Consider the following 12,870-nt stretch of genomic DNA (forward strand, 5'->3'; position numbering starts at 1 on the left):
TTCTTTACCAGTTAAGCCACAAGGGAAGCCTCTTTGGAAATGTATTAGAAGATAATTCAAAGCAAACAGTTTAAGGTTGAAGCATGCAAGAGGCAGTTGGCCAGAAATGGAATCAGTTCAGAAGCCCAATATAATAGCTCAAGAATTATCATGTGCAGTGTGCCCTAAAGATTTATTTAGGCCCCCACCAAAGGCAATCATCTTTGGATAATGTGCTATCCCTAAGAGGCTGAGTCAGCATTCTAAGCATTGCTGCTTCCTCAGGAGCGGGGAGGCCCCAGTGTCCTCAGGCCTGGTCTTCTCCCAGGTGGTGAACTGCTCTGTTACCTACCCAGCTGGGTCATAGGATTGAACACACTTTACATATCATTGATTGAGCATCTTGGTTTTGAGTTAAATAAAATGAAGTGTGGGATGAATCACTATTGAATATGGAAAATGGATGTTTGAAGCATGGATGGTATTATTGCAAAAATCTGGGAGTAGAGAAAAAAGGACTCTACTTACTTTTGTTGTGTTGGAAAGCATGTTTGTTGTAAATGGAAATGATGAAGTTTAAGGTCTAAAGGCCTCTCTTAGGTTCATTGACTCAAGTCCTGTCCAACAAGGTTCTAGATTAGGATACTCTGAACCAGGACTTCCTTATCTCCCCTTGATGAGTAAGGAGGTATTCTTCATTTACTTTACCAATTTTATCCAGTTTTATTTATAATGTTGATTTATAACACTATATTAATTTCATGTGTACATTAGATGTCTACTTCTGAATATCCTACAGTGTGCTCACCACCAAAAACTTAGTTTCCATCCATAACCCTATAGTTAATACCCTTGACCTATTTGCCTGGGCTTTCCTGATGGCTCAGTGGTAAAGAATCTGCCTGCCATTTCAGAAGACACAGGAGATGTGGGTTTGATCCCTGGGTCAGGAAGATGCCCTGGAGAAGGGAGTGGCAACCCACTTCAGTATTCTTGCCTGTAAAATCCCATGGACAAAGGAGCCTGGTGGCTACAGTTCAGGGGGTATCACAAAGAATCGAACATGGCTGAGAATGCATGCAAGACTTATAAATAAATACCAGCTTTCATTTTCACAGACCCTCTACTTGAAGATGGGATTTTGATTCTGTCATAGGAAGCAGTACAAGGGGAGTTGCAGACGTTTTCAGTCTGTACTTAAATAAGCACTGCTATTGCCTGTGGGTGGCTTTTGACAACCACAGAGCTACTGCAAAACTTAAGTTTTATCTTATATACCATTGTGCTTTGAATACACTTTTGTAGATTTATGATAGTTTTGAGCAACCAGGTTACTACATAATGACTTATAAATCTGGGATTATACTTGAGTAAAAGGGATAATTTTGGCAGATAACAAACTTTTACAGTTCCTGTTCATGATGTGTTTAGCAGAAAAACAATTTATTTCTACAGAAAATTCCTTTATCTCATTCTAGTTTCTTTAATCCCAGGCCACATAAAATGTAACTAAATCAGTCAGCTATGGGTACAAAAAGTTTTCTTTCTGCATTATCATTATTGTTTTACTTTTCTGGGAAAGTTGCAGACTATTGCCATAGTCACCACTTACACCTGTCTTAACATTGTGTTTCTCATAGCCCTATTTGATATGTTTCAGTCAGTCAGTCAGTCAGTTATGTCTGACTCTCTGCGACCCCATGGACTGCAGCACTCTAGGCTTCCCAGTCCACCACCAACACCCAGAGCTTACTAAAACTCATGTCCATTGAGTCATGATGCCATCCAACCATCTCATCCTCTGTCATCCCTTCTCTTCCCACCTTCAATCTTTCCCAGCACCAGGGTCTTTTCCAATGAGTCCGTTCTTCACATCAGGTGGCCAAAATACTGGAGTTTCAGCTTCAGCATCAGTCCTTCCAATGAATATTCAGGACTGATTTCCTTTAGGATGGACTGGTGGGATCTCCTTGCAGTCCAAGGGACTCTCAAGAGTCTTCTCCAACACCACAGCTCAAAAGCATCAATACTTTGGCACTCAGCTTTCTTTACAGTCCATCTCTCACATCCATGCATGACTACTGGAAAAACCGTAGCTTTGACTAGACGGACCATTTTTGGCAAAGTAATGTCTCTGCTTTTTAATATGCTGTCTAGGTTAGTCATAACTTCTCTTCCAAGAAGTAATCATCTTTTAATTTCATGGCAGCAGTCACCATCTGCAGTGATTTTGGAACACATACAAAAAATAAAGTTTGTCACTGTTTCCATTGTTTTCCCATATATTTGCCATGAAATGATAGGACCAGATGCCATGATCTTAATTTTCTGAATGTTGAGTTTTAAACCAACTTTTTCACGCTCCTCTTTCACTTTCATCAAGAGGCTCCTTAGTTCTTCCTTGCTTTCTACCATAAGGGTAGTGTCATCTGCATGCTGCTAAGTCACTTCAGTCATGTCCGACTCTGTGCAACCCCATAGATGGCAGCCTACCAGGCTCCCCCGTCCCTGGGATTCTCCAGGCAAGAATACTGGAGTGGGTTGCCATTTCCTTCTCCAATGCATGAGAGTGAAAAGTGAAAGTGAAGTTGCTCAGTTGTGTCCGACTCTAGTGACCCCATGGACTGCAGCCTACCAGGCTCCTCTGTCCACGGGATTTTCTAGGCAAAAGTACTGGAGTGGGGTGCGATTGCCTTCTCCATATCTGAGGTTATTGATATTTCTCCCAGCAATCTTGATTCCAGCCTGTGGTTCATCCAGTCCAGCATTTCTCATGATGTACTCTGCATATAAGTTAAATAAGCATAGTGACAATATACAGCCTTGATGTACCCCTTTCCCAATTTGGAACCAGTCTGTTGTTCCATGCCAAGTTTTAACTGTTGCTTCTTGACCTGCATACAGATTTCTCAAGAGGCAGGTCATGTGGTCTGGTATGCCCATCTCTTTCAGAATCTCCACAGTTTATTGTGATCCACACAGTCAAAGGCTTTGGCATAGTCAATAAAGCAGAAATAGACGTTTTTCTGGAACTCTCTTGCTTTTTCATGATCCAACAGATGTTGGCAATTTAATCTCTGGTTCCTCTGCCTTTTCTAAATCCCGCTTGAACATCTGCAAGTCCATAGTACACATACTGTTGAAGCCTGGCTTGGAGAATTTTGAGCATTACTTTACTAGTGTGTGAGATGAGTGCAACTGTGCAGTAGTTGAGCATTCTTTGGCATTGCCTTTCTTTGGGATTGGAATGAAAACTGACCTTTTCCAGTCCTGTAGCCACTGCTGAGTTTTCCAAATTTGCTGGCATATTGAGTGCATCACTTTCACAGCATCATCTTTCAGGATTTGAAAGAGCTCAACTGGAATTCTATCACCTCCACTAGCTTTGTTCGTAGTGATGCTTCCTAAGGTCCTCTTGACTTCACATTCTAGGATGTCTGGCTCTAGGTGACTAATCACACCATCGTGATTATCTGGGTCATGGAGATCTTTTTTGTGTAGTTCTTCTGTGTATTCTTGCCACCTCTTCTTAATATCTTCTGCTTCTGTTAGGTCCATACCATTTCTATCCTTTATTGAGCCCGTCTTTGCATGAAATATTCCTTTGGTATCTCTAATTTTCTTGAAGAGATCTCTAGTCTTTCCCATTCTATTGTTTTCCTCTATTTCTTTTCATTGATCACTGAGGAAGGCTTTCTTATCTCTCCTAGATATTCTTAGGAACTCTGCATTCAAATGGGTATATCTTTCCTTTTCTCCTTTGCCATTTGCTTCTCTTCTTTTCTCAGATATTTGTAAGGCCTCCTCAGACAACCATTTTGCCTTTTTGCATTTCTTTTTCTTGGGGATGGCCTTGATCATTGCCTCCTGTACAATGTCATGAACCTCCATCCATGGTTCTTCAGGCACTCTTTCTATCAAATTTAAATGTAAATAAAAGTCATTCTTAGGGCAGTACATAGTTGTCCATGCTAAGTCACTTTAGTCATGTTTGACTCTTTGCAACCTTATGGGCATAGCCCACGTGGATCCTCTGTCCATGGGATTCTCCAGGCAAGAATACTGGAGTGGGTTGTCATTTCCTCCTCCAGGGGATCTTCCTGACCCAGGGATTGAACTCACATCTCTTGTGTCTCCTGCATTTGCAGGTGGGTTCTTTACAACTAGAGACACCCGGGAAGTCCCTAATACATGGTTAGTAATACATATATGAATTTTTTTTGTGCTTATGTATAAGATAAGATAAATGAGTACATAGTGACAATTTTTCACACTAAACTAAGAGAGGGGCTCAATTAATTTCTGTAAGTATATCAAATTCAGTGCAGTCACTTAATGCACTATTCTGCTTTCAATCACCAGCCCCATTCCAACTTTAATGTGTCTGCAGTACAGAAACATTATAAAGAAATGGCATCAGCTCTTAAGATAAACATACCCTAGTTTAATCTCTGGCTTAGTAAAACATCTGTTAAGTGATAAGACTGTATACACATATACATATAAACACATATACATGTCATATAGAGAAAGCTATATCATTTGGTTATGAAAATTAGGTCAGATATATTAAAGCATATTAAAGTATCTATTACACAGAGCACATTGTAATTCTCATGTTTGATAGCTAATATTTTGAATATTATTTTATTTTATAAACTTATAAAGTAAAAAATATAACATTCTGGTAATTCTAGATACTCAGAAGTTCACGTAATTCTGTATTTATCAAGATCAATTGAAATATTAGTAAAAACCCTAAGTTTAATCAGTTTTCTTTCCAACGCTGTAAATGCTCTCCTGCTTCTGCCCTCTTCTGTCATCCATTCTAATAACACATTTTCCCAGCAGAAGTGAACACTGGAACACACACCTGTTCATATATGACATTAATCTTGCAAGTATTTATTGAATAGCTCTGAAGATTACAATAAATAGATGTTGAGACCCTAAATAGGGATGGATAATCTGGGATTTTACTCTAATTCTATGAAATGAAAGGAGAGCTCATTTGTCTTAAGCATCTTTCATATGCTGGGCCTTTACATAGATGATCTAATTTACTTCTCTAATAGGCAGTAAGAGAAGTTGTTTTATCCACTTTCCCAACTAGGAAACAGGCTAAGAGGTTAAGTACTTGTTCAAGGTCATACAAGCAGTGTGACTTAAGGGCTTGCTAATATTTGGAAGCATTACAGTATTACACAGATGATATAATTCTTACTATTGCTTCTCCATTATCAAATAAATATGTTTTAATTGTATTCTTGTAAAGCTTAGAAGTTCTTGATATATGCTCAACATAGATCTTTGCTTTACTTAGGGGCAAGAGTCTGACCTGCAACTTAAAGCCTGAAGAAGCATTTCTCTCCTTTCTATAGATTTAATAGTAACTTTCCCTTCACTAAATGTCCCTCTGTAGTGATATACAGGTTCAGTATTTTCTGTAAATAACACAACACACGATCAAAATGTGCAGAAGGGATATAAATGGTGCGTGAGCATCATCCGTTGTCCGCAGTCAGCGCGTTGACACCGATTCCTTTGCTTCACTGCGGGCTTGACAGGCATCCTGCTCCCTGACGACGAAGCCAACGCGCCTCGGCAGCAGCTGCAGAAGCTGCTTCGGGTGATTAAATCTCAGGCTTCTGTCAGGAAACTGCCCGTTGTGTTTTTTCTCACAACTAATGTTTCATTACAAGCCTCCTTTCTTCTCTGCAGATTCGGCTCTGGTATCGCAAGGAAGGGTTCACATGCTTGCTTTCAGATTCCTTTCCTTTATGGATTAAAAATGCTGATATACGTATTCATGACCAAAAAAGCAGAAAATGTATTTCTGAAAACATTAACTATTGCACATGTGTTGTAATCTAAACATACACTCCTGTGTATTTTTAAAAACCATGAAATTGCACTACTCTGTTTTCACTATTTTCTAACATTAATTTATTTCTAATAGCATCTTAGCATCCGTTCACTATGGATTGTGCAGGCTAAATAAAAAAGGTGTAGAATTTCTTAAGTTTACAATCTCATTTATGCAACATGGGCATGAAAAAATAAAGGGGTGCATTCAGATGGATAAGATGGGTAATTAGCATAGGTTTTTTGGATGAATATGGTTTGGCAGGAAAGAACCATAATACTCGGGTATGTTAATTCAAGGAGGAAGGTATTCCATGCCTGAGGCATCATGATTATATCTGCAAATAATCAGAACTGGGTACATTAATACAAAAATGAAGAGAAGCACTAGGTCATATACATGCTTCTTCCACCTTCGTTTGTTTTCACTCTGTTCCCTCATGGGCCTTATTTCCACTGAAATGGATGTATGCTTTTTCTCAAATGAAGTACTTATTTGATGGAAACAATGTTGAGTTACTCTGGAAAAAGAAGCTAGTCCTTCTAACTAGAGTCTGTTAAAAAAAAATTAACATGTGCTCACACCTATACTCATCCCCATCAGAACCAATCTTAGAATAATTGTGGCTACTAACTGAAACTTTAACCAGGAAAGATGATACCTTTTCAAATACCTTATATGAAATTTTGGCATTTAAAACTATTTATTATGAGCAAATAAACTCATCATTTATAATGATGATATGCTGGGGATAGGTTACAATTCATTTTCTCACAATTTAGCACTGATCATATTTCAAATCCTAAAAGATGATGCTGTTAAAGTGCTGCACTGAATATGTTGGCAAATTTGGAAAACTCAGTGGTGACCACAGGATTGGTAAAGGTGAGTTTTCATTCCAATCCCAAAGACGGGCAATGCCAAACAATGTTCAAATTACCACAAAATTGAACTCATTTCATGTACTAGAAAGGTAATGTTCAAAATCCTTTAACATAGGTTTCAATAATATGTGAACCGAGAATTTGCAGATGCATAAGCTGGATTTAGAAAAGACAGAGGAACAAGATATCAAATTGCCAATGCACATTGAATCACAGACAAACCAAGAGAATTCTAGGAAAAAAATCTACTTCTCCTTAATTGACTACACTAAAGCTTTTGACTGTGTGGATCAAAACAAAATGTGCAAAATTCTTCAAGAAATGGGAATACCAGACCACCTTATCTGCTTCTTGAGAAATTTGTATACAAGTCAAGAAGCAACAGTTAGAACTGGACAAGGTACAACAAAGTGGTTGAAAATTGGGAAAGGAGTACGTCAAGGCTGTGTATTGTCACCCTGCTTATTTAACTTATATGTAGAATACATCATATGAACTACTGATGAATTCCAGTTTGGATGAATCACAAGCTGGAATCAAGACTGTGGGAGAAATATCAATAACCTCAGAGGTGCAGATGATACCACCCTAATGGCAGAGAGCAAAGAGGAAGTAAAAGCCTCTTGATGAAGGTGAAAGAGGAGAGTGAAAAGGCTGGCTTAAAACCCAACATTCAAAAAACGAAGATAACGGCATTTGGTCCCATCACTTCATAGTGAGTAGATGGGGACAAAAGTGGAAACAGTGACAGATTTTATTTTCTTGGGCTCCCAAATCACTGCAGATGGTGACTGCTGCCATGAAATTAAAAGATGTTTGCTCCTTGGAAGAAAAGTTATGACAAACCTAGACAGTGATTTTAAAAGCAGAGATATCACTTTGCCAACCAAGTCTGTATAGTCAAAGCTATGATTTTTCCAGTAGTCATGTACAGATGTGAGAGCTGGACCATAAAGGAGGCATTGGAGAATTGATGCTTTCAAACTGTGGTGCTGGAGAAGACTCTTGAGAGTCCCTTGGACAGCAAGGAGATCAAACCAGTCAATCCTAAAGGAAATCAACCCTGAAGGGCTTTGGAAGCCCTTCACTGGAAGGGCTGATGCTGAAGCTCCAATACTTTGGCCACTTGGTGTGAAGAGCCAACTCATTGGAAAAGACCCTGATGCTGGGCAAGACAGAGGGCAAGAGGAGAAGGAGGCCACAGAGGATGAGATAGTTGGATGGCATCATCAGCTCAACAGACATGAATTTGAGCAAACTCTGGGAAAACAGTGAAGGACAGGGAAACCTGGCGTGCTGCAGTTCATGCAGTTGCAAAGAGTTGGACATAACTGAGTGACTGAACACCAAAACAGATGGTTATTTCCTTAAAGAGTTAGATAAATTCAATTGAGAGAAATGTGCTCTAGTTATCAATTTAAAATGTTTTAGTTGAGCTTGTTATATATGGACAGTATTATGAAATTTACCATTTGAGAATCACAGAATAGTCCAAAAGCAGGAAGAGAGTCCTCAGTACATGGCAGATGTATGATAAAAGGTGAACAGTAAAATAGTCCACTTTTATTGGTCTGAGTCTGTTGGCCAGTACATGGATATATAAGCATACATGAAAATTTATCATAAAGCCATAGAATAACCTTGAGAAAAAAAGTACTTGGCGGGAATAAGACAGTAAAACAGAAATTTGTGAAATGTGTATAAAAATTAAGACAGAAGGATATTATAAAAGTGGATAGGGAGCACTATTAAAGTGAATCTCTAGGGAGATGTTTAGAATTGCTGACACTTTTTAGTTACAGAAGTTCCTACCCCTAAATATCCCTCTCAAGACATTGTCAAAATATTTAGAATCCTGTTTTTAATTCTTTTGAGGAACTGACTAAAGGAGTAGTCAGTAATTCAAGTTACAACCCAAATTTCATTTCAGCTAGTAAATTCATTCATTCAGTTTAGTCATTAAGTCATGTCCGACTCGTTGTGACCCCATGAACTGCAGCACACCAGGCCTCCCTGTCCATCACCAATTCCCGAAGTCCACACAAACCCATGTCCATTGAGTCAGTGATGCCATCCAACCATTTTATCCTCTGTCGTCCCCTTCTCCTCCTGCCCTCAATCTTTCCCAGCATCAGGGTCTTTTCCAATGAGTCAGTTCTTCGCATTAGGTGGCCAAAGTATTGGAGTTTCCGTTTCAGCATCAGTCCTTCCAATGAACACCCAAGACTGATCTCCTTTAGGATGGCCTGGTTGGATCTCCTTGCAGTCCAAGGGACTCTCAAGAGTCTTCTCCAACACCACAGTTCAAAACCATCAATTCTTCGGTGCTCAGCTTTCTTTATAGTCCAACTCCCACATCCATACATGACCACTGTAAAAACCATAGCCTTGGCTAGACAGACCTTTGTTGGCAAAGTAATGTCTCTGCTTTTTAATATGCTGTCTCGGTTGGTCATAACTTCCCTTCCAAGGAGTAAGCATCTTTTAATTGCTAGTAAATTAGTATTTCCAAATTGTCCAAAAGCTTTGGTAACATAGGTCCATATTTTTCACTCTGTATTACTTGTATTTTGAGCAGCCTAATCTATTAAATTGTTAAAAAGTTCCTCTCAACTAGCTGAATATTCTTGTATACATGTCATGAAATATGCATCTTATAAATTCTTTTATACTTAATTTATAATCCATTTCTCTTATAAAAATGCAATACAGATGTAATTAGTCTATGTTAATTTTCATTAAATTTGGCAATGCATGAAAAGTCTTTTGAATTTGTACAGCATCAAAGAAAAGAACATTTTTGTTCTGATCTTCAGTGGGCAACTGAAGGTTCTTGAGCTGAAAATATGAATTGACAAAATCAAGATAAATTTAGAAAATCATATTTTATTATTTATTAACATAGTTATTTTATAATTAGTAACCAAGAAAATGCACTGGTCAAAGCAAACACCCTCTTCCAACAACACAAGAGAAGACTCTACAAATGGACATCACCAGATGGTGAACACTGAAATCAGATTGATTATATTCTTTGCAGCCAAAGATGGAGAATCTCCATCAGCAATTGTCAGCAAAAACAAGACCAGGAGCTGACTGTGTCTCAGACCATGAACTCCTTATTGCCAAATTCAGACTTAAATTGAAGAAAGTAGGGAAAACCACTAGACCATTCAGGTATGACCTAAATCAAACCCCTTATGATTATACAGTGGAAGTGATAAATAGACTTAAGAGACTAGATCTGATAGATAGAGTGCGTGATGAACTATGGACGGAGGTTCATGACATTGTACAGGAAAGAGGGATCAAGACCATTCCCATGGAAAAGAAATGCAAAAAGCCAAAATGGCTGTCTGAGGAGGCCTTACTAATAGCTGTGAAAAGAAGAGAAGCAAAAAGCAAAGGAGAAAAGGAAAGATATAAGCATCTGAATGCAAAGTTCCAAAGAATAGCAAGAAGAGATAAGAAAGCCTTCCTCAGCGATCAATGCAAAGAAATAGAGCAAAAAAAACAGAATGGGAAAGACTAGAGATCTCTTCAAGAAAATTAGAGATACCAAGGGAACATGTCATGCAAAGATGGGCTTGATAAAGGACAGAAATGGTATGGAACTAACAGAAGCAGAAGATATTAAGAAGTGGCAAGAATACACAGAAAAACTGTACAAAAAAAGATCTTCACGACCCAGATAATCACGTTGGTGTGATCACTCACCTAGAGCCAGACATCCTGGAATGTGAAGTCAAGTGGGCCTTAGAAAGCATCACTACGAACAAAGCTAATGGAGGTGATGGAAATCCAGTTGAGCTATTTCAAATCCTGAAAGATGATGCTCTGAAAGTGCTGCACTCAATATGCCAGCAAATTTGGAAAACTCAGCAGTGGCCATAGGACTGGAAAAGGTCAGTTTTCATTCCAATCCCAAAGAAAGGCAATGCCAAAGAATGCTCAAACTACCACACAGTTACACTCATCTCACATGCTAATAAAGTAATGCTCAAAATTCTCCAAGCAAGGGTCAGCAATATGTGAACCGTGAACTTCCAGATGTTCAAGCTGGTTTTAGAAAAGGAAGAGGAACCAGAGATCAAATTGCCAACATCCCCTGGATCATCAAAAAAGCAAGAGAGTTCCAGAAAAACATCTATTTCTGCTTTATGGACTATGCCAAAGCCTTTGACTTTGTGGATCACAATAAACCGTGGAAAATTCTGAAAGAGACGGGAATACCAGAGCACCTGACCTGCCTCTTGAGAAACTATATGCAGGTCAGGAGCAATAGTTAGAACTGGACATGGAGCAACAGACTGGTTCCAAATAGGAAAAGGAGTACATCAAGGCTGTATATTGTCACCCTACTTATTTAACTTCTATGCGGAGTACATCATGAGAAACTCTGGGCTGGAATAACCTCAGATATGCAGATGACACCACCCTTATGGCAGAAAGTAAAGAGGAACTAAAAAGCCTCTTGAGGAAAGTGAAAGAGGAGAGTGAAAAAGTTGGCTTAAAGCTCAACATTCAGAAAATTAAGATCATGGCATCAGGTCCCATCACTTCATGGGAAATAGATGGGGAAACAGTGGACACAGTGTCAGACTTTATTTTTCTGGGCTCCAAAATCACTGCAGATGGTGACTGCAGCCATGAAATTAAAAGATGCTTACTCCTTGGAAGAAAAGTCATGACCAACCTAGATAGCATGTTCAAAAGCATAGACATTACTTTGCCAACAAAAGTCCATCTAGTCAAGGCTATGGTTTTTCCAGTGGTCATGTATGGATGTGATAGTTGGACTGTAAAGAAAGCTGAGTGCCAAAGAATTGATGCTTTTGAACTGTGGTGCTGGAGAAGACTGTTGTGAGTCCCTTGGACTACAAGGAGATCCAAGCAGTCCATTCTAAAGGAGATCAGCCCTGGGATTTCTTTGGAAGGAATGATGCTAAAGCTGAAACTCCAGTACTTTGGCCACCTCGTGCGAAGGGTTGACTCATTGGAAAAGACTCTGATGCTGGGAGGGATTGGGGGCAGGAGGAGAAGGGGACGACAGAGGATGAGATGGCTGGATGGCATCACTGACTTAATGGATGTGAGTCTGAGTGAACTCTGGGAGTTCGTGATGGACAGGGAGGCCTGGCGTGCTGCGATTCATGGGGTCGCAAAGAGTCGGACACGACTCAGCGTCTAAACTGAACTGAACTGAGAGGGCTAATATTAAAACTCAGATTGGAAATCTTAGAAAATAAAATAGAATTGAAAAAAAAAAATATTAAAGCACAGTTTGATGGTAGTGAGAAGGGCATTACACTACAATTCAAGAGAAGTAAGTTCTAGTCCTGTCTTTCTTCCTGTGTTACCAAGGGAAAGTTATTTTCTGAAACACATCTTTGTCACTTCTTTAAATAGTGATATAAAGATTTGGTAAACTGTACATACGTAACCAAGACACTAAACAAGCATGATTCACCGTTAAGTTCAGTTCAGTCGCTCAGTTATGTCCAGCTTTTTGCGATCCCATGGACTGCAGCACGCCAGGCTTCCCTGTTCATCACCAACTCCTGGAGCTTGCTCAAATTCATGTCCATCTAGCTGGTGATGCCACCGAACCATCTCATCCTCTGTTGTCCCCTTCTCCTCCTGTCTTCAGTCTTTCCCAGCATCAGGGTCTTTTCCAATGAGTCCGTCCTTCGCAGCAGGTGGTTAAAGTGTTGGAGCTTCAGCATCAGTCCTTCCAATGAACATTCAGGACTGATTTCCTTCAGGATATGCAGTCAGATATGCAGATGGTTCACAGAGTATGGCCAAGACAAAAACTGAAAATTGTTTTTCACTGTCCTACGTAAATGCATTCAACAGAGGAAGGGTGTTTCTCACATCTGCAATGGCTCCAACACCTCATGTTGGATTGCTTCCCAGGAGGAAGCACCCATTCAGGCTCCAACACCTTGTTTCAGCCATCTTTCATAAAGATAAGGCCCATCATGCTTCACTTGGGCCTTAATATCTCCTGTTGGACAGCTTTCCCATCCAAACACTTTCTACAATACACACATGATTGACTGCTTCTGTTACTCCTTATTAAATACATCGGCACCCTCATTACCCTGCTCAGGCTTGACTACTTTAACTGGTCCTCTC

This window comes from Bos indicus, chromosome 6 (genome assembly GCF_029378745.1).
Source record: "Bos indicus isolate NIAB-ARS_2022 breed Sahiwal x Tharparkar chromosome 6, NIAB-ARS_B.indTharparkar_mat_pri_1.0, whole genome shotgun sequence".
Classification (NCBI taxonomy): Eukaryota; Metazoa; Chordata; class Mammalia; order Artiodactyla; family Bovidae; genus Bos; species Bos indicus.